At 45.1% G+C, this 24,644-nt stretch overlaps 1 protein-coding gene across 3 annotated transcripts in view; it reads right to left on the minus strand.

The window, feature by feature from the left end:
- LOC148659992 (uncharacterized) overlaps positions 1 to 22,124 on the minus strand; it is a 63,724-nt gene extending 41,600 nt beyond the window's left edge. For 2 of the 3 annotated variants that reach the window (XM_088634017.1, XM_088634014.1), the window contains exons 1-3: positions 21,772 to 22,124; positions 20,973 to 21,245; positions 20,567 to 20,681 (exon numbers count right to left, since the gene is read on the minus strand). The gene's annotated coding sequence lies outside the window, so the exon portion shown is untranslated. The remainder of the gene's footprint in view (positions 1 to 20,566; positions 20,682 to 20,972; positions 21,246 to 21,771) is intronic. The other variant, XR_015939346.1, reaches the window with a different exon arrangement.
- Positions 22,125 to 24,644: the final 2,520 nt, after the last annotated feature.

Below are 24,644 nucleotides of genomic sequence, written 5' to 3' on the forward strand. Positions count from 1 at the left end.
TCCTTGCGGCAGAATAGGGAACTGGAGCAATAGGCAAATTCCTGACAAACTCCCAAATTATTCCTTATAAAGTATAACTCCTTCCTCTCATTCCCTGGAACCCCTGGCATATACTGTAAAATTGGACTCCCCCTTCTACAGCCAGTCTTCCTTACTCTGGAAGATACATGTTCTTCATCTCTTCAGAGCCCAACTGGTGCACCTTATCCTCTGGTGCCTATTTTCCAACTAGTAAAATTATTAATGTACTATTGTATACTATAAAAACTACAGAGAATTCAAACTAATCCAGGAATATAGTACACACTAGAAAGACTAGTGAATTCATCTTTACTAAATCCCTTGAAAAAGGACATCTTGCACATTTTTATTTTCTCTTTCTGATTTCTCAAACCTGAACTGGATATAGGAGTGGTTCTCAAACTTTTTGGACCAAGTACCACCCCTGATCAAACCAAAGCATCCAAGTACCACCCATCCAAGTCAACCCCAGAAAATCTTAATGACCAACATGAGCGTGCACGCACACACACTCACATAGACATTTAATAAATATTGTAGCGTATTGCAGGTTCTTTCTCAGAACTAAAGAACAGTGGAGACGCGATTAACCAAGCACTGGCTTTATTTTACAACCACACCAAAAACCCCACACAGGATCTACACACACATGAGGAGACTGACGAACACGTACACACATTTAGGGTGGTAATTACCTAACAACACACTCTACTTTTACAGGACTACACAGGGCACTAGAATTACTAGGACATTATTTACACAGGCAGGGTCAGCCGCTGGTCATCGTGCTGACCCTCAGACTCTTCCCGGCTACCACTCCCAGCATGCCCAGCGGTACTACGAGCGCCTAGGGGCGCTTCCTCCTCACCACCAGGCGAGGGCGTTACACTGCCCCCACCTGAAGCGTCTGGCGTCTCGCCGACGTCGAACACCCCCCTCAGGCTGTACTCGTATTCGGCCAACTGCTGCGGAACCCTGCGTGAGCGGCCGCTGCGCCGCGGTGACGGCTGGCGATCCACGGACGCCCCACTATCGGCCGGCTCCGGCCCCGGCTGCTCCTCTGGAGCCTCCCCACACGGCTCCTCCTCCCGGGCCCGGTAGGGGGCCAGGCGGTCTCGGTGTAGGACCACCACTCTCCCCCGTGTTCGCAACCGGACACGGTAGCAGACCTCGCCCACCACCCCGAGTACCTCAGCGGGCCCCTCCCACGACGGCGCCAGCTTAGGACTGAGGCCTTTGCGGCGCCGCGGGTTGTACACCCAAACCGAGTCCCCGGGCTGGAAGGCAGGCCCCCTGCAGCGCAGGTCGTAGTACCGCTTCTGCCGGACCCCCGCCTGTGTCAGGTGGGTCCGTGCAAAGCTGTGCACCCGCTGCATCCGCTGCCGCAGGTCCCACTCGTAGTCCGGTCCAGCCGGCGGTGCCGACCCGTCTCCGGGCGGCGGGCCGAAGACCAGGTCCACCGGTGTTCGCATTTCCCGGCCCAGCATGAGCGAGGCCGGGGTGCACCCGGTGGATTCCTGGACCGCGGTCCGATACGCCCAGAGCGCAAGGGGGAGGTGGCGGTCCCAGTCCCGTTGGTGCCGGGACACCAGGGTGGCCAGCTGGGTGGCGAGCGTCCGATTAAACCGCTCTACCAACCCGTCGCTCTGGGGATGCAGCGGGGTGGTCCGCGTCTTAGTAATCCCCAGGCGCTGGCACACTCTGGCGAAGACCTGGGACTCGAAGTTACGCCCCTGGTCACTGTGTAACTCCTCCGGCACCCCCAGCCTGGCAAACATCCCCTCCAGCAGTGCATCGGCCACCGTGGGGGCACTCTGGTCCGGGAGGGCGTAGGCCTCCGGCCACTTCGTAAAGTAATCCATAGCCACCAAGACGTAGCGGTTCCCGGCCTCGGTGCGCGGAAACGGGCCCAAAACGTCCACTCCCACCCGCTCCATAGGAGCCCCCACCTGGTGTTGTTGGAGGGGGGCCCGAGAGCGCTCGGGGGGACCCTTCTGCGCCACGCACACCGCACACGTTCGGCAGTACCGCTCCACGTCCCGGTGGCAAAGACCCCAATAAAAATGGCCTCGGAGACGCTGCAGGGTTTTTTTACCGCCGAAGTGCCCCACACCCGGTTGGCCGTGCACCGCTCGGAGCACCGCCCCGCGGAGCGACCGAGGCACCACCAGCTGCCACCGTACCTCGCCACTGGAGGGTACCCGCCACCCCCGGCGCAGCACCCCGTCCTTTACCTCCAAGGCCTCCCACAGGGCGCAGAGGGCCTTGACGGACTTCGGGTGCGGGGCGAGCTCCTCTCGTGTAGGCCGCACTCCTGCTGCCCTCCAGCGGAGCACCGGGCCCACGTCAGGATCAGCTGCCTGACGCTGCGCCAGGTCTGGCAGGCCCACCCCCAGCGGCCCCTCCCGGGCCGTGGCCGCGGCGCTCACCCCCGCCACGGTGCGGACAGCCTCCTCACGCTGCTCCCGCCGGGCGCAGTGATGGCAGTCCGCGGCCTCGCAGGGGCGCCGCGAGAGAGCGTCGGCATTGAGATGGCGAGACCCCGCACGGTGCACGACAGTGAAGTCGTACTCCTGCAGGATCTCTATCCATCGCGCCATCTGTCCCTCTGGCTCCTTAAAGTGGAGCAGCCAGGTGAGGGACGCATGGTCGGTCCTCAGCCGGAACCGGGTCCCGAACAGGTACGGCCTGAAGTGGTGGACCGCCGCCATCACCGCCAGCAGCTCGCGACGGGTCACGCAGTAGTTCCGCTCAGGCCTAGTCAGAGCCCGACTGTAGTAAGCCACTACGCGCTCCCCATCCGGCCCCTCCTGCGCCAACACCGCCCCCACCCCCGAGTCACTCGCGTCGGTGTCGAGTATATACGGCAACCGCGGGTCGGGGTAGGCCAGCACGGGGGCTCCCACCAGAGCTTCGCGCAACCGGCCAAAGGCAGTCTCACAGCCCGAGTCCCAGTCAAAACGGCGGCCCTTGTCGGTGAGGCGGTGCAGCGGGGCGGCGATGCTGGCAAAGTCCCGGACGAACCTCCGATAGTACGAGGCCAACCCCAGAAAGCTGCGGAGCTCCGCGACGGTGCGTGGAGTCGGCCAGCCCCTCACTGCGGCGACCTTACCTGGGTCCGTAGCCACCCCTCGCGGTCCAACAACATGTCCCAGGAAGGTCACCTCCCGCCGCAGGAGCTCGCACTTGCGGGGGTTGAGCCTCAGGCCAGCACGGCGGATGCAGGCCAGCACCGCCTGGAGGTTCGTCAAGGCCTGGTCAAAACTCCGTGCATGAACCAGCAGATCGTCCAGATATAACACGCACTGGTTCCGCGGGACCGATGCCAGCACCCTCTCCATCAGCCTCTCGAACGTCGCCGGGGCATTGCACAGGCCAAAAGGCATGACAGTAAACTGCCAGAGGCCCTGGCCGATGGAAAAGGCCGTCTTCGGGCGAGCATCGGGAGCAAGCGGTACCTGCCAGTAGCCGCAGCGGAGGTCCATGGAGCTGAACCAGGTCGACCCGGTGATGTAGTCCAGGGCGTCATCTATCCTCGGCAGGGGGTAGGAATCTTTCCGGGTGACCTCATTCAGCTTGCGGTAGTTGACGCAGAACCTCCACGAGCCGTCTTTTTTTTTAACCAGTACGGCTGGCGCCGACCACGGGCTCGCGGAGGGCTCAATCACCCCCGCTGCGGCCATCTCCCGGATCTTTTCCTCGGCGGCGGTCCGCTTGGCGTGGACCATGCGTCCTGGTGGGATGCGGATGGGCCGAGCGTCGCCGGTGTTGATCTCGTGTTGGACCAGGGCAGTGCGGGTGCAGTCCTCATCCCTCGCCGCAAAGAGGTCTTCGTTCTGGGCGAGTAGCTGCTGGAGCCGCTGCCGCTGGTCCTGATCGAGGCCCTCGCAGCTCCGCTGGAAGAGGTCCTCAACGGCACGCTTCGCTTCCACGCAACGCTCGGCCCCCGCCGCCGCCTTGTCTGGCCCCCCGGCCGACTCAGGGGCAGGATCCGGCACGCTCGCTCCCCGGCTCGCAGGCCTGGTCTGCCCCGGCGACTGACGCCGCCGCCGCCGCCGCTGCCTCTTGTTCCCCCGGCTCCGGCAAGCCCGCGTCCCTCGGCCCTCGCCGGACCTGCCCTCCACCAGGTGCAGTCGCTCCCCCTGCCACACCAACTCCTGCCGGTCCAAGTCCAACCTGGCCCCCACTCGCTGCAGTAGGTCCAGCCCCAGAATGCAGTCCTCCTGGATGGGTGCAAGGTAGCAGGGGTGGCGCACCGTCGCTGCACCCAGACGGAAGGCAAGCACCCGTTTCCCCCGGACTGCAGCGAGCTGTCCCGTCACGGTCCTCAGCCGCAGGCTGGAGGCCTCCCATCCTGGGGGGTTGGTGCCCTCGGTGTCGGGGAGGACGCCCGGCCGAAGTAGGGTCACTGATGAACCGGTGTCGAGTAGGGCCAGGCAGGGTTGGTCCTCAATCCGGCAGTGGAGGTACAGGCCCCGGCTACAGCCGACTCGCCCCACGGTGGCGTGAGGGGCGCCGGTTTTTACAGCGCTCTCCGGAGCGGGGGTTGAGGTGTTCAAGGACGGCCTTCCCCGCGCTGAGCCGCCCCGTTCCCGTTTCCCGACGCCGATCGGGGAGAGCGAGGTTCGGGTGCCCGGCAGACCCGGGCTCGGTGTCCTCTTTTCCCGCAGCGGACGCAAATCAGCGTGCGGGGCTGTTCCGCGGCGGTCGCTGCACGGGCTGGCTCCTCTTCCCCCTCGCTGGATTCCTCCGTCGCCGCCTCGGTCAGCCGGCAGGGCGCACTGCGTCTGCTGGCGCTGCCAGTCACCCCGAACACTACCTCAGCCCGTGTAGCAAGGGCCAAGGCCTGCTCCAGCGATGTTGGCGCGGCCAGCTGCACGTGGCGCCGCAGCTCCTCGGGCGAGAGGGCCTTGAGAAAGGCCTGGAGAGCCATCTCCCGCTGCGCCTCCCGGGGGAAAGTTGGGTATCCTCGGCGGGCGAGGAACATGACATCCGCGGCGACCGGGCCCAGTCGCTCTCCTGGTCGGCGCCGCCGCAGGGCCAGCCTCTCCCGCATCAAGTCCGGCGCCTCCTCTACACCGAAGCGCAGCTGGAGGGCTGCTGCCAGCGCCGTGTAGTCGCCTCTGTCCTCCTCCGGGACGTCCAGGAGCACCTGGCAGGCCGCTCCTTCCAGCGCCGCCGCCAGGTGGCCGGCCATCTCCGCCCGGCTCCAGCCATTCGTCCGGGCCGCGAGCTGGAACTGCGCCTTATAGGTCTCCCAAGGCGCCTCACCATCGTAGCGACCTGGTCGCACCCGCGCCGATGGGTGTGGGAATCGCTGATCGGCTCCGGCAGGGAGGGCATCCTCTCTCCGGGGCGGCCGCCCCAATTCCACTGGCGGGACCACTACTGGGTAGCCCTGGTAAGGGCTGTGGCCACCTGTCGCACCCAGGAGTTGCTCAGGCTCCTTATGTGCGCCGCCGATGGGTTCTGCGTCTTCCAGCGTCAGCCGGCGCTTTATGGAATCGGGTAGTGTCTGCCACGAGTTGTTCATTCTGCCCGCTTCTGACACCAATGTAGCGTATTGCAGGTTCTTTCTCAGAACTAAAGAACAGTGGAGACGCGATTAACCAAGCACTGGCTTTATTTTACAACCACACCAAAAACCCCACACAGGATCTACACACACATGAGGAGACTGACGAACACGTACACACATTTAGGGTGGTAATTACCTAACAACACACTCTACTTTTACAGGACTACACAGGGCACTAGAATTACTAGGACATTATTTACACAGGCAGGGTCAGCCGCTGGTCATCGTGCTGACCCTCAGACTCTTCCCGGCTACCACTCCCAGCATGCCCAGCGGTACTACGAGCGCCTAGGGGCGCTTCCTCCTCACCACCAGGCGAGGGCGTTACAATATAATAATAAAAAACTTTATTTGATATAGCGCCTTTAAAGATGGCTTCTCAAAGTGTTTTACAGAATGACAACAGGAACAACAATTAAAAATAAACAATAAAAAAGCACCATTTCAGTGAGAGGGGTGAGCCTATTCAGTCGAGCAAAGCAGATGTGAATTCATTGGTCAGGCCTTGATACAATTCACAACAGAGTCTAACAGATTTTAAATCCTCAGGCATTTTCTTGACGGCCAAGGCATCGCGGTGGATGCTGCAGTGCGCCCACTTCATATCTGGAGCAACCTCTTATTCATGCAACTATACCGCTTTGTCGGCTTGTCATCGCTGTAGCACCGTCTGTACAAACTCCAATGCATTCATTTCATCCAGTCGATGCAATTCTCTTCAATAAATTCTTTCAGAAGCTGAAATACGTGCTCTCCTGTAGTTCCTGTTGGTAGCAGCTTACAGAACAGAAAGTCCTCATGGGACGTACCCTCGAAAGTAAACGAGCAAATTGGTCAAATCAAAGGCATCTATAAACTCATCTAATTGTAGCTCTTTTGCCAACGGTAAACAAAGTTCTTCACAAGTAGTGTGGGGCTTACCTGCTTTAACAATCCGCAAGCTTGCATTTTCCCTCATTTCCGTTTCAGGAATCCGTCTCAGAAGTTTATTATTTATTACGATTTCATGCGCATTTACTTTTCAGGAATCCGTCTCAGAAGTTTATTATTTATTACGATTTCATGCGCATGGGAGCGAAACTCAGAGATGCTCTGTGTATTTTTATCAAATTAACTTAGAACAATCCTTAAATATTTTTCTGTTATCTATCATGCTGTGCTCACGGGATTGCCAGTGTTCCAAAACCATGTACATTCTCCTATTTGCTGAAGATAACTTTTTTTTAATACGATTGGTCACTTACCTTCGTAGTGCGCATTTCTATGCTTTCCTGTGCTTACAAGATTGGCATTGTTCCAAAATCACGCACATTCTCCTACCTCCCTATTTGCTGGAGATAACTTTTTTAAAATACAATTGACCATTTACGTTCGTAGCACGCATTCCTATTCAATGGAATAGAATTACATTGTAGCTCTTGTAAGTATTAGCACGCGCTGTATCGTAGTACGTAGGCTGCGTATTTGACACATAAACTCATTTTATTAAAATAGAAAATGAAAACCCGTCCCAATTTTTCAGTGCACACAACAAATTTCCAGGGTCATATGGCGTACCACCTGGGGGCGCTCCATAGTTTGAGAACCATGGGGATATAGGACTGCTGATGTTAGAGCACAGGTGTTAAACACTACAGTGCCATCTGAACTCTACAATTCAGAAGTCTAACCTTTTCTTTTTATTGTATTGATACAAAGACAATTTAAAGTATTACAACATTCTATACACAACCAAAAAAGAAAATGAAAATAATAAATAAAAACATTCTACATTTCTTGTGCAAGACAGAATGCATCACATAATAAGGGCGTCTCCCACCTGACCTGCTGAAACATAACTGCGACAAATCACAAACTGATTGTAATATAATTGGGTCGTAATGCCAACATCTAAACCTCTCAGTCTCTCTCTCCCCAAACTTCCTCTGATGGATCAGGATATAGTCCCTCAGAGTGTGAAGCCTTCTGCTTCACCGCTTGAGGCGGGATGTTATCTGTTCTGTACACCAGCACATTTCTGGTTTTCCATAAGGCTTCCATTAGATAGCCAGGCTTTGCTTTTGTTTCTGTTAGCTTCTGTTAGCTGGATAAGGTGTTAGATAACACCTTATCCAGCTCTCCGCCATGGTCCACCCCTGTTTTGAAGCCCCACACTCCCACAGCACATGACAAGTGGTTTCTTCTTGCCTTTATCTATCCACCGGGCACCTTGATGTCTTCTACTTGCCCCTGGAGTGCATCACAGCCCTTCTTGGCAAAACCTCATATCAGCCAGGGCATGACTCTGGGTTTGTTCAACAGGTCAGGATGACCAACCTCTCCAAACACAGTTGTAGTCCCCAGCTACGAGGCTAAAAATTTGACACTTTCTTTCTGTCCTGCACAACAACTTCCAGCCTCCTTGTATCTATCAACACAACCGGTGCCACATTTTCCACACACAGAAAAAAAGAACACAGAAAATGAGACATAAAAGGATACCTTACTCATATTTCCCCACAGATCAGATGCACCAACACATACTAGTACATTAGGAAAGTAGACAACCCAGGCATCCCTTTCCCACCCTTCTCCATCCTCCTTGTCACAACCTCCCCCCTCACCCTCTGCCATCTTGACCTCTAAAAAAATCATCCTCTTTAAAACCGATAAAACAGACTTGATGGCATAAAGACAACACCAATAAACAATAAGCGTAAAATTACAGCCCTAACTACCAAAATCTTACTTTCCATAGTCAACTGCCGTAAACTCCACAGTCCAATCGTCTTTTTGACCTTCGGCACCACTCTCTCCCAACTCCTGCTCCCCGTTCCATCACTGTCAGATCTTACCCCCAGAATCTTCATTTCATCTCCGTGTACTGTAACTTCCACATCTTCCTCTTCAAACCAATTTCTGAAGTGCATAAACTCACATTTATTCTTATTCAGTTTAGACACTGATGCTCCACAGAATAGATTTGTTACATGCAGTCTATACAAAAACATTTACATAGTCCATGTACTGTACAGTTCTCACCTCTAAGCCCCTGCTCCCAGGAATCTCTCATATTCCTGAAGCCTGTGCCAGTTCCGTACAACAAAAAAGGAGCAGAGATAACGGACAGCCCTGGCGAACTCCTCAGTTCGCAGTTTTTGCTTTTTATATACAGTAAGTCCATTATCCTACTCTCTATACCCTTATACAATAACCTTACCCAGGCAAGAAACTTGGGTAAAAGCCCAATCAAACTCATGTGATAAATCATAGGCTTGCTCAGATTCCAAATTGAGAACCGCTAACCTTATATTCCTCTCTCTCCTTCCCTCACATAAATGGTATCTCTGAGCAGTATCAGACTGTCCGTGATCTTCCTCCCTGCTATACCATAAGCTTGATCTGGATGAATGACCTCCCCCAAGACAGATTTCAATCTAAGCATTAGACACTTTGAAAATGTAAAAACACAACTCAAGAAAGCTATGGGTCTCCAGTTACTCATGTCTGTCTGATCATTCTTTTTAATTAATAAAACACAACTTTTGTTCTAAAACTATATCTAAAAAAACTTTAAAAAGGAGCCAATGCTTAAATATCACAAAAAGTCCTATAAAACTCAATGGATAAACCATTGAATCCCAGAATCTAGCCTGTTTTGAAAGTTCTCCTCTACAGAAAAATCCCTTGACAAAACCGAACTGTCCCCTACACTCCTCAGGATCACGTTCACAAGTTTTCTGACAACTCTTTTGACACCTGTTTCTTTCCAAACTATTTCCCATAAAAATCGTCAGTTACAGTTTTCTGTCAACGTCTTCAAATCACCATCACATTCCTTCAATCCTGACATATAGCAGGATTGCTATAGCACCGACACAATTCTCCTAAAAAAAGAATCTTGTCATTTTTTTGCCCTCTTTTAGCTCTTTCACTTTGCTTCGAAACATGATTTTCTTAATATTTTCTTTAGAGATTTTCAACAAGTCAGTTTGTAATTCTTTGATTTCCTCACTGAAGTCCCACCCCTCATCCGTCAATCTAAAATACCTCTGTAATCTCCTTTGCAATCCTTTTTCAACCCTCAATATCCTCTCCATCTCTATAACAAATGATTTTGTCCGCTCCTCACCAATGTGCTCTTGTATCATGGCAGCCGTACAAAGACTACCATTCCCTATAATTTACCCTAAATCTACCCATCACTAACTCATCTTCCAGAAGCAAAATATTCAGCTTCCACACACCCTTCCCTACAGTGACAGCTGCTGGCATTGAAAGCATACATGGTATTTAACGATGGAAAGAGCAAAAAAAAAGAGCAAATGTGCAAGTAAAATCCTGTATATAAGTCCATTCATGAACCTTATGCCACATGAAAACTGCTCCACTCTTACCTGAACTTTATAAACATCTTTTAAATTAAAATCCTTACACACTGTCTGCAATAAGATTAATGATTTATCAGATACACCGTGCTTCCCTACTCTCATTCTACCATTTTCTCTAGAACAGATTTAAAATCCCCAGTAAGTACTCCCTCAAATCCTGAGATATATCTCTCCTTTACAATTTAGACAATACACATTTAAGATGTTGAATTTAAACTCCATGAGAGAAAGAAGCACCACCAGTGGTCTTCCCAGTTTCACCACAACGTGGTGTAACCCACTCGCTTATGTTTAATTAAAACAGCAACACCATCAGATTGTTTTCATTCAACCCATTCAAAATTAGCGGGCTGAACTTCCACAATTCTTGCATATCCTTATAGCTGGTTTTAAGGTAATCCACACTCCTCTAACAAAAATATCAGCATTCAAATTACTCAAAAACAATAATATAGTCATAAAGCCCCTTAACTTGGAGAGAATGCTTCTCGCATTTGACACAATATTAAGGACCATAATTAAAACAGGATTAAGTGCGACTAAAACCTCCAAAAATAATCCTACAATCAACAATGACATTACTACTCAGGTTCATTTCTTTTTCCGCTGTCTTTCTCTTTCTTCACTACCCAAGGCATAGTTCGGCCCGCCCTCCTTCACCAACCTGCCCTATAACCTGATCAGCAGGACTACACACATACTGGTCCTCGGAATCCATGGGAGAAACGGCCATTTCTGGACTCTGACTATTCTGCCAACTGTCATCCCTCTTTTTCCACTCAGTGGAAAAATCTTTCTCTAAATCTGATACTTCAGCTGATATTTTAGACTGCACCTTATGTTCTCTAAAATCTGCAAGGATTTCCGACTATCGGGAGAAATACTACCAGTCAAACCTGATTCCACCTTGCTTTCCACATCACTGTCATCCTTTTGCTCTACATTCTCTGCCCCCTCACCATCTCGCGAACTCTCCACCCCTCTCCGTTCTCACTGCTCTCTCCATCATCACCAACCACTGTTTCCTGTTTTTCATCCTGTTCTATAACCACTCGAGCTCTCAATCTCTCTTCCAACATTTCTTGTCTTTGCAGAACTATCACATAATGCAGCCACCACCACGCTTGGCAGTAGGAATGGTGATGACTGAGTGGTGCACTGTATTGTGTTTGCAAACTGGGTTATTGCTAACCATATGGTCATTTTCCTCCATCTCAGCCATTTACCTTGTAACTCCTTCAAAATCAGCTTTGGCTTTACAGTGACATCCTGAAACAGTTTATTCATTTACATGATGCTCAGTTTAGAGGGACAGCCTGATCCAGTGTGCCTTCTGCATCTTTATGATTGACATAGGGAGATGTTTTAGAGGTACAGTATTCAGGTCTGAAATGTATAAAACATTTCAAAGGGTCTTTAAAATGTTTTACACGCTTCCATTAATCTGTACCTGACCCCTGAGCTGTTTTAACAGCTCCATGGTCTTCATGGATGAATCTCTGATAGAAATTCACTGCCTGACTGAGCTGAGGGACCTTACAGAGACAGGTGGGTTTATTTTGAAATCATGTGGTGTACTTCTATTGCACACAGAGGACACTCAGTTAATTGTGTGGCTCATTCAGATAATTTAGTGCATCTAATTAAATTTAAGTAGTTCAGGTGCGTCTTTAAATTAAATTTAAGTTTGCCACAGCAAAGGGTTTAAATACTTATACAATCCTGACTTTTCAATTTTTCTTTCATATTATATGTTTATATATTTATTATATTTCTTTGAATGGATAGGTATATCCCAAACATTAATTGCAACTTAAATGCAAGTTTTTAAGCAACAAAATATGAAAACTGTGCAAGGACCAGAATACTTTCTCAAGGCACTGTATACCAGGATCTAAATCATTTATAGAAATCAGGAATAGGCCTAAAATAGATCCCTGTTGCACACTGCATGCATCAGTCCATAACATAGCATTCTATTTTTCTCTTTTTGTAAGCAGGTCTTGATCTATATGCATATAGTAACCCGTTATGTTAATGGCCATTGATCAAATACAAATTGGTTAGACTCTTATGTCCGAAAATAGTCAATGGCATCGGTAAGTGATGCATGTCATTGTTGCTTGTCGGTTCCCAACAATTTTCTCCCTTTACTTTTAGTTCTATACTGAATTCGGACACTGATATATTATATTGTAATTATATGTAAGAGGTCCAGATACACTGAACAACCACGCAGTTTCCTTTTAAAGTATTTACTGTGCTACACTCACTATTAAAACTAAAACATATGAAGAACTCACGTGCCTCTAGTTATACTAGCCACTCAGGTATATAGTTAGAAATCACATACAAGCTGGGGGTTATGAATAATAATTTCACTGATTGACTAAATCAAATACTGACTTTCACCAGTTTCGTAACCCCCCATTTGTAACAATATATATGTATATCATGTCATATGCTTTAGTGCCATCAGCCACTTTGATTCTTATTTGAACTCTAGCACACTAAAGAATGTTTCTGTCTATTAAATGATTATAAGAATATAAGAAAGGTTACAAATGATGCATTTTGGCAGATAATACAGTAGTTAATTGATTTGAGGATCTCTTCCACCTGCTTTTTTAAGGAAGCCAGAGTATCAAATTTCAACAACATGGCTGGGCAGCTTGTTCCACGGTAAAAACTGCTGCTTATTCTCAGTTTTAAATGCATTCATTTTCATTTTTATTGCTCTGTGATTATTAAGTTAATTGTTTGCTCCGTGTTGTTAAAGGTACCTTTAAGTCTGTAACTTTACCTGTCACAGAAGTAAGACTTTTTCCTGGTTTCATTGTGCTAATTTGCTAATTCTACCCAATACTCATCGGACTCTGTAAGTACAGTTACAGAGGTTTTTGACATCTTTTATTTAAAAACCTGTTTGAAACCTTTATTTAGCTAGTTATATACTTCTCTAATATCTTTGATTATATCTGTTTGTTATTTTATGAAGTATTTATTTCTGCTTTTACAGTTCGTCTACTACTGCATTTGAGAACAAAGTTTTGTTATTTTTTGCCTCTGTGGCACTGTTCTTTTCCGCTCATTTTCTTTATCCAATGTTTATTAAAACAAAAACAATTCAATTTACTGTTGCCATTCTGAAATGCTTTGAGTTTGCGCACTTTAACTGTAATGACAAAATAAAAAAATACCCAATGTAATGTTATTCACCTCCTTCACTTAAGACCACCTTCAATTCAGAACATTATGTATTACTGTATGTGTGGATGGATTTATCATTCACTGTAATATACATTTTAATGCGAAAAACACAGAACTTTCTTATAAAGGAGAGCTTTCTGAAATATTACTTCCTGATTATTCATCAAGCTGCCATTTAACACAACACCAAAACAAACTTGAGTTTAAATAGTGCTAGTAATAATGTAAAACTCACCAAAAATCCCCAGTGTTAATATTATTGCCAAATATAAATTATCTTTTTGATTTTTTTCAGTCATTTTTGTTCGATAACTTCTTTCTTCTTTTTTGTCTGAATGAAAAGTTATTTCACGGCGGCAAGCAAAAAAGACCACTTCCTTCTTCTTTCTGACACAATACTTCAGTGACAATCTCTGTATATGAGATGGCGGATTTTATGTGTATACCAGTTTCACACTGACAGAGCCAAAGTGGTAAGTTATAATGATTGGGACATATCAAAACAGGTTGAGAGACATTGATCTATACTACTCATTCTTTGACAAGAAGAAGAAGGAAATCCACAGCAGTATTATCAGAGTTTATGTTGGAACTGGAAGGATTAACAGAAGTATTTTAATTAAATCCCTACCTCTAGTATCTATGGGGTTCCCTCAGTTTGTAAAGATGTCAAGTATTGAATCCACAAAAAAATGCTCCATAATACTGGTTATTTGATGGCTCTTAAAATAAACCCACTTTGCATACAGTATACAGTGAGGCTGTCCAATATATACCGTATACTCTATTAGAAGTCTGTAACACTCACCACTGTAGCAGAGTAACATTTTGATTTATTCATTGAATTAATTAAAAATGATGTTTTCTCACCTTGGTTTCTTCATTTACTAGTTAAAATATATTTTAGATGGATGATTTATTTGGTTTAAGGTGATGCAATGATTAGAATTGCTGCCGTGCAGTGCTGGGGCCCTATTTTCAATTGGGGATGTGCGGTGCTATCTGTGTGGAGCTTGTACATTCTCCCAGTGTTTGTGTGGCTTTCCTGAGTTTTTTCTGCTCTTGACAGTTGACCCCAGATGGCATCAGAGAACTTAAGTAAACCAATTCATCTAAGCCCTTGTTTGTGAAAAAGGAAAAAAAGCATGCCATGCCCTCTGTAAGTTTATGAATGTCATAATAAAACTCCACAACTTTGGGGCAAAAAGTCAGTCAGCAATATCTAAGTCATATAAGAATATAAATCACTGCCACCAGGGGACCCCCTCAATGTGCAACACAACATTTGGCCCATTCAAATGTGAGCCAAAAATTTCCTCCTTCGGCTATTTCTGTTGTGATAATCTTGGCTGTTAAAGTTTGTTAGTTATACATTATAATAATATTATATCAGATTTCAATCAATTAAAATGAGAATATATATATGCTGTGAATGTAAGTGTAGTGCTTTATTTCATCGTAGTAAATGACTCTCATCTTCACCGTAAGATGACGATATCAGAGCAGTTGCAACTGCTGCTACACCAAATTTTGGAAAAGTCGTAAATGTTGTGGCGGTCAATGTCATTAATCTTTCATTACATCTAATGTAAAATGAAACAGTACAAGCAACCTTTTACTTGTGATGTGATACTATTGGTTTAAAATGAAAATCGTGTATTTGTAAACTTGTAAATGCACATCGTCCTCCAAAAAGGACGGACCTTCAATATCAGGTGCTGGGAAAAGGAAGAGCAGGATAAGTGATCTGAAAATTTCATTTGAATTCCATTTGGTTTTGAGTCTGACAGGTCCATCTAACAAGCAAATGGTAGACAAGCCTTGTTTTCTAGCTGCACACTTAGACTACTGGAGGTGTTTCGCTTGAAGTTAAGGGGAAGTCATGTCTTGTTCTTGTTTGTAGGTAATTTATTATGTGTTCTTCTAAACTGTCATGGTGGAGCTGACAGTTTCTTAGTCAATTCAAGTTTTCTAGTTATATATTACGTTTATTTAATTGTTTTAAAATAGTAAAAGTCAGAGTTGAATAGTTGTGTTGGAAGCTGATAATAATATTGTAAGAGCAAATCATGACCTGGAGGGGCCCCTTTCCAAGATCTTGCCAAGGGCTCCCAAAAAGCTAGGGCCGGTCCTGCCTGCAAGAGTAGCCTGACAAGAAAGTAGAAAGACTTGTTTAGAGAGCTACGGCTTGATAGAGTTTGATAGAATAAAACAATGAGGACAGGCTCCATGTGCTACATTCAAAGGAAGAAAAAATATCAGATGTTCTCAAATAGAAACTTTGGGATGGGAAGGAGTCAAGGCCTGACAATACCATCTGGACACCAACTGAGGAAGTGGGGTATAGGGGTTGGTTAAAACCTGTCTTTTATTCGTGGGATTAAAGAGTAGTCTCCAACTTTCCCACTGTGTGCAGGACAAGGAACACTTTTATTAGAGCTGAAGAACAAGTGAGGCAAACATCAAGATCAGCTATAGGTCTTCTTGCAATCGCAAATGACTGAGAGGTGTTAGTAGACAAGAAAGCAGTCAAAGTTACCTCAATACATCAGTAGCACTACCTTGAGACCAGATATTATACAAGTCCCAAACACAAACAAGCAACTCATCATGCTGGAGCTGACAGTTTAGTTTCTTGGGAAGTTTGCTTGGATTAGGTGAATGAGAGGAAGGGGACTAAGAATGCGGAATGGCACAGTGTGTGTCACAGGTGACGCTAGAAAATCAGGAGTATGTCCATCTAGGTAAACTGTAGGGCTTTTGCTGGCAAGGTCTATGGTGTGTTAGGCACAACAGGTGTTAATGGACGATTCAGAAGGAATGGCACAAAAGCAGCAGAGAAAGCCTCAAAATGGATCTGGATCTGAAGGAGTGACCTATCAGGGTCAGTTCAATTCCACCTGAACACAATCACTGATCGGTCTCAGTTAAATTGCCTGGGTAACATTTGTGATATTTGTTGTAAGACCTGAACTGCTTGTTGACCCCCGGTTATATCAGTGACAATGTGTCTAAGAGCGTTGAAAGATTTAATTTCAGATTTATTTGCAAAGACATTAAATTAAAGGCCTAAAAATTAAAATTATTAATTGTTGTCTGATAAGAATAGCAATCTACATGGAAGTGTTAAAAGACATTTCTGTGTGAGTGATTTGGCCTTAAAAAAGATTTTATTCTTTCTCAGATACTGAAAGGTCTGCCCATCTTCTTTGTTCTGGTAAATCTTCCCTCCTAGAACACAGACAAAATAATAATAAACCTTTCTGATATATGTTCAGGTGGGTAGCTGCGTCAGCATGCGTAGGCTGCAAAGGAACAAGTAATAGGTTTATTCCATGCTGAAAAAAAAGAAGAAAGAGAACACAACGTTTCGGCCGTGGAGCCTTCTTCAGGTGTCACCTGTCACTTGTTCCTTTCTGATATATGCCTCCTACAAGGTATTCTGCATTTGATCTTTACTCTTGCAGTTCATATGCTGTATAAGAGAAGAAAAAAAACAACAAAAGATTTTTTAAAAGGTTGTCCTGCAAATACATTTTATGGAGGACATACAGATGTAAGGGGAAAAAACTACTACTCACCACATGCTTACACCATTTAATTTACAGGAATAAACAAAGAACTTTAATTACTGAGTTTGTTAAATGTAAATTTGACCAGATTAGAGATCTATCATTGGCTAGATCTAGTGGCTATAATGATACAATTCTTTAATTTTCACAAATCATACAATTCTTAAGTTTTCACACCTGAAGAAGGCTCCACGGGCCAAAACGTTGTGTTGTCTTTCTTCATTTTTCAGCATGGAATAAACCTGTTACTTCTTCCTTTGCAGGTTTCTCTCTCCACTGCTTTTTACAAACTTGAAGACTCCTCCTCCTTATTTGCATTGGACATATGCAAATACCTTATGATTCCATGGACCATAAGTAGTGACCAAGGGAGGAGCCTTTCACCATGTGCTTGACCATGACTCTGCAATTTTGATTTTACCTCCAGGTCAACATAGCAAACATATTACGCACAAAGCTGTTAATAAGAATGCAGAATGCAATACTAGAAAAGGGTTAGATTATTATTTTTAAAATACCCATGAAGAGTTGGTTACACAGAAGCCCTCTATATACCCTGTATTTAAAACCCTTCTAGATTCCTGCACCAACAGCTACAAAAGAGGGCAGAAGAAAAAAAGGGTCCTGCTCTGTGTGCTCTGTTTACCAGCTGTGCAAGGGAATCTCCAAAGCGGGTGCCAAAATGATCCAAACTGTGTTTGTCAGAAGATATTGCCATTTGAAAGAATCATTCATTTTTATCAGTGACCTCTGCGGAAAGTTCATTTAGAATACAGGTTCAAACAACAAACACTTCACTAGGGGATGGTGGGTTGAGGACCTGACAAGATTGTATTATTGAGCAAGGAGACTTAACTGGACACAGTTTTGATGGGATACCTGTTCAATGCAGGACAGACAGACACACAAACACACACGCACACACTTACTCCAGGGCCAGTTTTCCCAGTAGCTGATTATCCTACCAGCACATCTTTAGACTGTGAGAGGAACCCAGAGCACCTCATGTGTACAAACACACAGGAGAACACATATGAGAGTATACAAACACACAGACAGCACCCCAGAAACTGAGCCCAGGGCCCCAGAGCTGCAAGGCAGCAATGCTAACCAATGCACCACTGTGAGGCTCTGAGTTCATGAAAAAAAACATGGAAATATCTTCTTTACTGCAATATTCACTCTCCATGAGTCAGTTCTTTGTAGAAACACCTTTTCAGTTGTTCAGTCAAATTCTAATCATGACAAAAAGAGCCAATGAATATAAAAGGATAGTTAGTTTTAACTTGCCTGGCCGATGAAATGGAAAGCAGTGGTTGGAGATCAACATTGTCATATCCACCCAAAAGAATCCTCGAAACCCAAATGGAGATCTTGAACATTGACCTGTTAGACCCTTATCTTAGTAAACTATACAACTCTGGTAAATCAAGCTGGAGATTTCTTTATTGCAGTAACGAAAGGAGGACAAAAGAAGTTCACAGGTTAAGCTCATCTCTCACTCACTTTCCTAAGACTTTTATTTTATTTTGTTTCAGTAGCAGTTTATCATATAAGTTCAGAACATTAGACAGTTAAGTCAGCCTTTAACCAAGACCCCCAGCTAGGTATTATTGAAATTATTATTAGTGAGAGACAGGCGCAAGACAGGCTGTTCTTATCCATGTTCTTACCCGTGTCTTTTCTGTTTCTGTTGCTGAATCAATTGTAGGATACATGAGTTACACCACTCAAAAGAAAAGGCCATAAGAAACCTAGGCCAGCTGCAGAAAACAGTAAAACGGTTCTTGAGGACCTAATTGTTAACTCCTAACAGACATAGAATCCATCAGACCTAAGGGCATGGCAGTTTGGCTGCGATTTTACTGGAATAAAGAAGAATGTGCATGAAAAAAATTTAAAACATATACAGTACAGTATGAAGGAGGCTTATGATGGGGAGAGACAGGAAACTGCCTTGTGAGCTGAATTAACATGAGGTGTCCACATCTGAGGCTGAGACTCCCGGAGAAAAAGACTGTCACCTTACTGGCTGTGAAAAGGGCTGGCCAGTGGATGCCTAAGAGCAACTGGAAGTAGGAGGGACACAAAAAGGGGAGACAAATCCCACAAGCAGGAAAAAATGCAACAGGGAAAATCTAATAGTGTCAGCTACACTGCTACAGTGAGCTGTGCCTCCAGTCTTTAATTCCCAGAACCCCGATTGAGCACGAATTTCTTACTTGGAACGCCTCCACTCGGAGCTGAGTCATCCTATTCTTCAGCAACCCCCTTTGCCTGGACTGCCCTATCTGATGCTGTTCCAGAGCAGCATTACTTTTTCAGGATCCCAGGGCTCATGTGAGACTTGTCTTGAGCTGCTTACTCTACCCTTTTTCCTTGTCACCACTTACATTAATATACATATTTAACCTACTTTTTTAAAATACAATAATGAAATACAATATTGACAACAATATTGCCACAAACAATACCAGTTCCTGGAAATCAGGACTCGACAAAATGAACTTTGAAGCTGCAAAATGTCCTCTTGTCTAAAAGATGTTCTATTTACAAGAGATATAACAAAGAATGTTGTGAATAACAATGAAATAAAATAATAAAATGTATTCTTGGTAGTATAATCAGTATGGCAATAGCTCATGTTTAATTCAGACGATATTTTTCTTTTCAATTATCAAAATCTGTTAGGATTATGAAGACATTTGACCATGAAAAGTTTCAGTCCAGTCTCCGTTCTCTAAATCAGACTAATCAGATTAATCTGTCTCTAATTTCTTATCTACTCTCTTATCTTTGCCGGCGACTAGACTTGCGATCACAACACGATGGATACTAGGGAGCTGTGATACTTCTTGTTTTTTCTGCTACTTGGACCACAGTTTACTTCGGTTGCTATCCCAATAGCTACAGAGGCATTGTTTACACGCATGACCAGCTGATCGCGCTAGCGCGGCCGACTCCGCTCAGCCGAGAGAAGCCATCAGAGTTGAGGAGAAAAGAGGCTGTAGGGCTGGTGTGATGCGAAGAGAAGGAGATTTAAACCCTATCTTCCTTCGATCATTATGGGAAATGTGAGGCCCTTAGCGAACAAGATGGACGACTTGGGAGCATTGGTGAGGAGCCAGAGGGAGTATAGAGAATGCATGTTTCACTGAGATGTGGCTGCAGGAACTTATTCGGGACTCGAACGTTAACATCGGCGGCTTTCAGACGGTGCGGGCGGACAGAAACACCAAGAGCGGTAAGAGGAAAGGAGGGGGGATCGCAGTGCTTGTCAACAACAGATGGTGTAATCCTGGACATATTCATGTTAAGGAGCGCTTCTGTAACCTGGACACTGAACTGGTTACCATAGGACTGCGTCCATACTACAGTATCTGCCGCGGGAGTTTACACTTTGTTATTGTTTACATTTTATACAATATCTAAGAGAAAATAAACAATTTTAATTTTTTTGTATTCTCTTCTTGATCCCTGAAAACTATATGAACACTATATGAACTATGTGAAGTTCTATAGAATTTGAAATTCAGAATTTAAAATCTTTAGTTTCCTGCAAGAACAGGACTAAAAGACTAAAACACCATTGGATTTGAACAGAAGATTCAGCAGAGATATTTGTCTTGATTTGAAATGGAAGAACTAAAGTGCTCAGCAACTGTGCTTAAATGTCTGTAAGAGTACCAAAAGTATTTGAATACTACATAAACAGAGTATCACAAAAAGATCATATTTTGGACATTTAAAATATAATTGAAGTATTATTTAGTATTATTTCAGTATGTGCATATAAGGCTGTAATGAAGGCTCACCTGTCCCTCAGGATCTCCCTGACATGGACTCCAATGACAGCAGAGACCATGATGATCAGACCCAAGCTGAAAAGGACTTTCTTCAGCAGACATTTTGAAAATCCTGAGTTGGAATCTGGAAGTAAAATAATAATAATAGCTCTTGTGTATAGTATATGTATATAAGATAACTATAAATAGTATATTTATACGTTTTAATGTCCTTCATTGGATTTGATACTGCATTGTATTTGTGATGTATTTTTCCTGCCCTGTGTTCTGTAAACTATCTGAGGGCATTACACAAGTATTGTTTATTTTGTATCCATTCCTTAGGTGTGGGATTTAAAATTGAAATACATACAATTATTCGCAAAGAGTAACATTGATAATTCAATGTTTCTCACTGGGTGATCAGTTGACTAACCTTGTGTGTAGCACTTATTAGCATCTACAGTCGCAGACCGGCTGCTGACTGGATTGGAGGCCACGCAGGTGTAGGTAAGATCACCGTCTGTGGGACGAAGCACCAGCTTCACGGCTGCACTGCCCAGCTCCTCTGGGTTCTTACTCCCGTCTCTCAGCCAGTGAATGGTGACATCAGTGCCTCCCGTCACATTGCAGTGCAACGTCAGATTGCAGGATGTGTTTTGCTCCCCGTAGCTCTTCTCATGATGGATTTCTACTGCTCTGATCTTCTCTGTTCAGAATAAATCATCAGAATATTTTCACAATAAAACATTACTTGCAATAATCGGTAAATCTTGTCTTCTACATATATACTGTACACAGCAACTTTAATTCACACCTATCAGAGAATTTGTAGCTTAATAGGAAACAGCCAAATGTTTTCCTCTTAATTAAAATCAACCTTGGGCACAATTCTGTTTTGAATAAAATGGTTCTTAATTGAATTTGTTCAAAGTCCATTTACTTATTTGAAAGTCCATTTACCATTTCTGTTTACTAATTGAATTTGTTATAAAGTCCATTTTAAAAAATACAATTTAAAACCTCAAAACACATCTAGCTACCTAACGTCTGAATATGATCTCTATAGCTCTGAAATGCTTCTTAATATATGTCAATGATATCACATTCTGAAACTGGGATGTTATACTCATTGTATTAACTTCCAGAAATGTATGCCTTAAAATTAAGGAAATGTCAAAATCCAAATGCAATTTTTGAAGTACAGGTGAATGAATTAAGGAAACATATCATACCATAAACCCGAAGAGTAACTCTGTGCTCTGGGAAGGACCCTGATCCGGTTCCACTGAACACATATTCTCCTTCATCTTCTCCTCTCAGGGGGCTGACAGTTAAAGACCCATCTGTTGGGCTCACAGTGAGTCGGCCTTTAAAATTATTGCTCTCAAGAGACTTCACCTGATTTAAGAACTGGATGATATATTCCCTGTTTCTCTCCCACTGTACGATATCTGGATTGACAGAGTTGTAGGTTTTCTCATCCACACCTGAAGGAAGGACAACCGACTGTCCCAGAGTTCCATTCACCACCAAGGAGTGGGACACTTTGACTGACAGCTGAAAAACTGAGAAAAGGGATTAGTTAGTGGTGTAACTGACTGCAAGATGCGGTATTTAAAGGTGTTTGAAAGAGTAATGCTTTCATCAATATATGCAATGTAAATTTGAAAAATATCTTACAACACTACATGTTTTTTTTTACCATAACAGATTTCTGAAATCTGTTAAAGTTATACCACCTGTCTCAATTGCTCATTTGTGGGTGCACACAAGAATAATACCCCTGTATGTGAAAGCCTAGTGTCCATCTATTAAGAATTTGAGACCAATTAATATCTTTGTTTTACCTCTTCTGTGCTAAATGATGGGACTTTAGTTCTAATTGGTCCCGTATTTCCCTGAGTCATGCTACTATCTTGATGAACATGTACATCACAGCAAAAGATGTCAGCCTTACGTCTTGGCTGTAGGGACAACATGAGCCAGGATCCATGACTTCTACATTATAATGAGCAAACGCCTCATTTCATATCATGCAAGCAGCACTATGGCATCATTCAAATAACTTTTTGAAGCCCAAATTGTGTCTAGCATCTCCTACGATGAGGCACTGACCAATGTTTAGATAGATAGATAAGACTTTATTGATCCCGTAGGATCTTGCAAACTACCTACGATATTGTTGTTCATCATATAAAGGTGTGTCATGTCTACCACAGCTCCAGCTCTGTGGGACATGCTGGAGCTGTGCAGTACACCTCTTGTTACCACCCTACTGCCAGTTGATCAGGTTGTCTGTCTGATTATGCGTGCATGGTAACTGGCATTGGCAGGAGAGTTCACGTTTGGCCGGTTGCCATGGTAATGTCAATTTTCTCCTGCTTAGTTCTGTAGTTCCTGGTTCCCTGGTTGCTACCTCTGTTCCCATGTTCCTGTACTACCAAACTCCCAAGCTGCTGTTTGTGTTCCTGTGCCTCCTCTCTAGTGCTTGTTTGGATTCCTGACCTGGCTTGTCCCAACTTTGCTACTGAATCTCCTCCCTCATATTGTTTAGATAATTTGGAGAATCCTTTTTTAGTTCAAACATGATGTAAAAGAAACATGTTGTTCAGTGACTCAGGTAAGGAGTTCTTGAGCCCATTGAGATACCCCTAGGTATGACAGCAGGTAGAATCAAAGGGCTAGAATGTGTGAAAAAATCCCTGTAAATGATAAGTTTGCATACTATTCTATATGGTATTAAAATTCATTTTTAGAAACAATCAGCAAAATGTTTTCAGCAAGTTATGATCCAAGGGGTTGTGTGTACAATTTTCTTTTTCTCAAGGAAGATACTAAAGCTGCCCCAGACTGTACAGTCATAGGCAGAGCTCCCAGATGGAGCCCAGGGAACAGAATCCCAGGAACAAGAGAGGTTCCACTGGGAAGCTGTCGAGTGATCATGGAGAGAGAAAATAAAAAGTGAGGTGAAGGGGTGACCTGGAAAAGAGGGCTAGGTGTAATGATGATAAGGATAAGGATTCCAGGTGGAGTGAAGGCAGTCCACAGTGGACCAGAAAGGACTGCTTGGAGTGAAGACTGCTCTAGCAGCAGGGCGAAAACAGTCCAAGATGCCCTGGGATTCCAGATGAGTTGTGCTGCCCGAGAATAGATATTGCTAGACAAATTCCAAATGCGACAAATTGTATATGGCTAATAAAGTGATCTGATCCAGTGGCAAAGATGAGAGAGCATGCGAGATATGTCTGAGGTTCCAGGTGAAAGTGGACTGCTTGAAGTGAGAGCTGACTCAGCAGCTGTTCAGGGGCAGTCCACGTTGAGTGCTGGCGTTAGCTAGACGGGACTGCGTGGAAAGGAGGCCAAGTCAGCTGTTGATCGGTGGCAGTCCAAACGACCCAAGGGAATCAGGTCAAATGATGCTCAGGAATGCAGCCGTATTGTGATGAGGATGGCAGAGCCAGACAGTTGTCCGGGGTTCTAGACAAGGAAAGATTGCATAGACTGAAGGCTGATTCAGCCACTGTTCACTGTTCATAGTTCAGTATGAACACTGGGATACCAGGCAGGACAACACTGGATGGATGCTTAGGGGTAAGGCGGAGAAAGTCGGAAGTGACTCCGAAAATCCAGGCTGCACAAAAATGGAGCCAGGTAGTGACGAGAATGAAGATTTCCACAGTTCCAGGTAGGAATGGAGTGCTCAGAGAAAAGCCACTGAAGAGCCAACAGCCACATCACCCTGCAGCTCCCAGCTGGCAGCCCCACTGGAGCTCAGCAGGTGTGAACCTGGTCAGTACCTGGATGAGAGACTCCTGGGAAAGCTCAGGTTGCTGCTGGAAGAGGTGTTAGTGGGGCCAGTAGGGGGCGCTCACCCTGTGGTCTTTGTGGTCCTAATGCCCCAGTATAGTGAGGGGGACACTATACTGTAAAATAGGCGTCGTCTTTCAGGTGAGACGTAAAAACCAAAGTCCTGACTCTCTGGGGTAATTAAAAATTTCTCAAAAAGAATAGGGGTGTAACCCCTACATCCTGGCCAAATTTGCCATTGGCCTTTACCAGTCATGGCCTCCTAATAATCCCCATCTCTGAACTGGCTTCATCACTC

The sequence above is a fragment of the Lepisosteus platostomus genome, chromosome 6 (genome assembly GCF_059453375.1).
Source record: "Lepisosteus platostomus isolate fLepPlt1 chromosome 6, fLepPlt1.hap1, whole genome shotgun sequence".
Taxonomy (NCBI): Eukaryota; Metazoa; Chordata; class Actinopteri; order Semionotiformes; family Lepisosteidae; genus Lepisosteus; species Lepisosteus platostomus.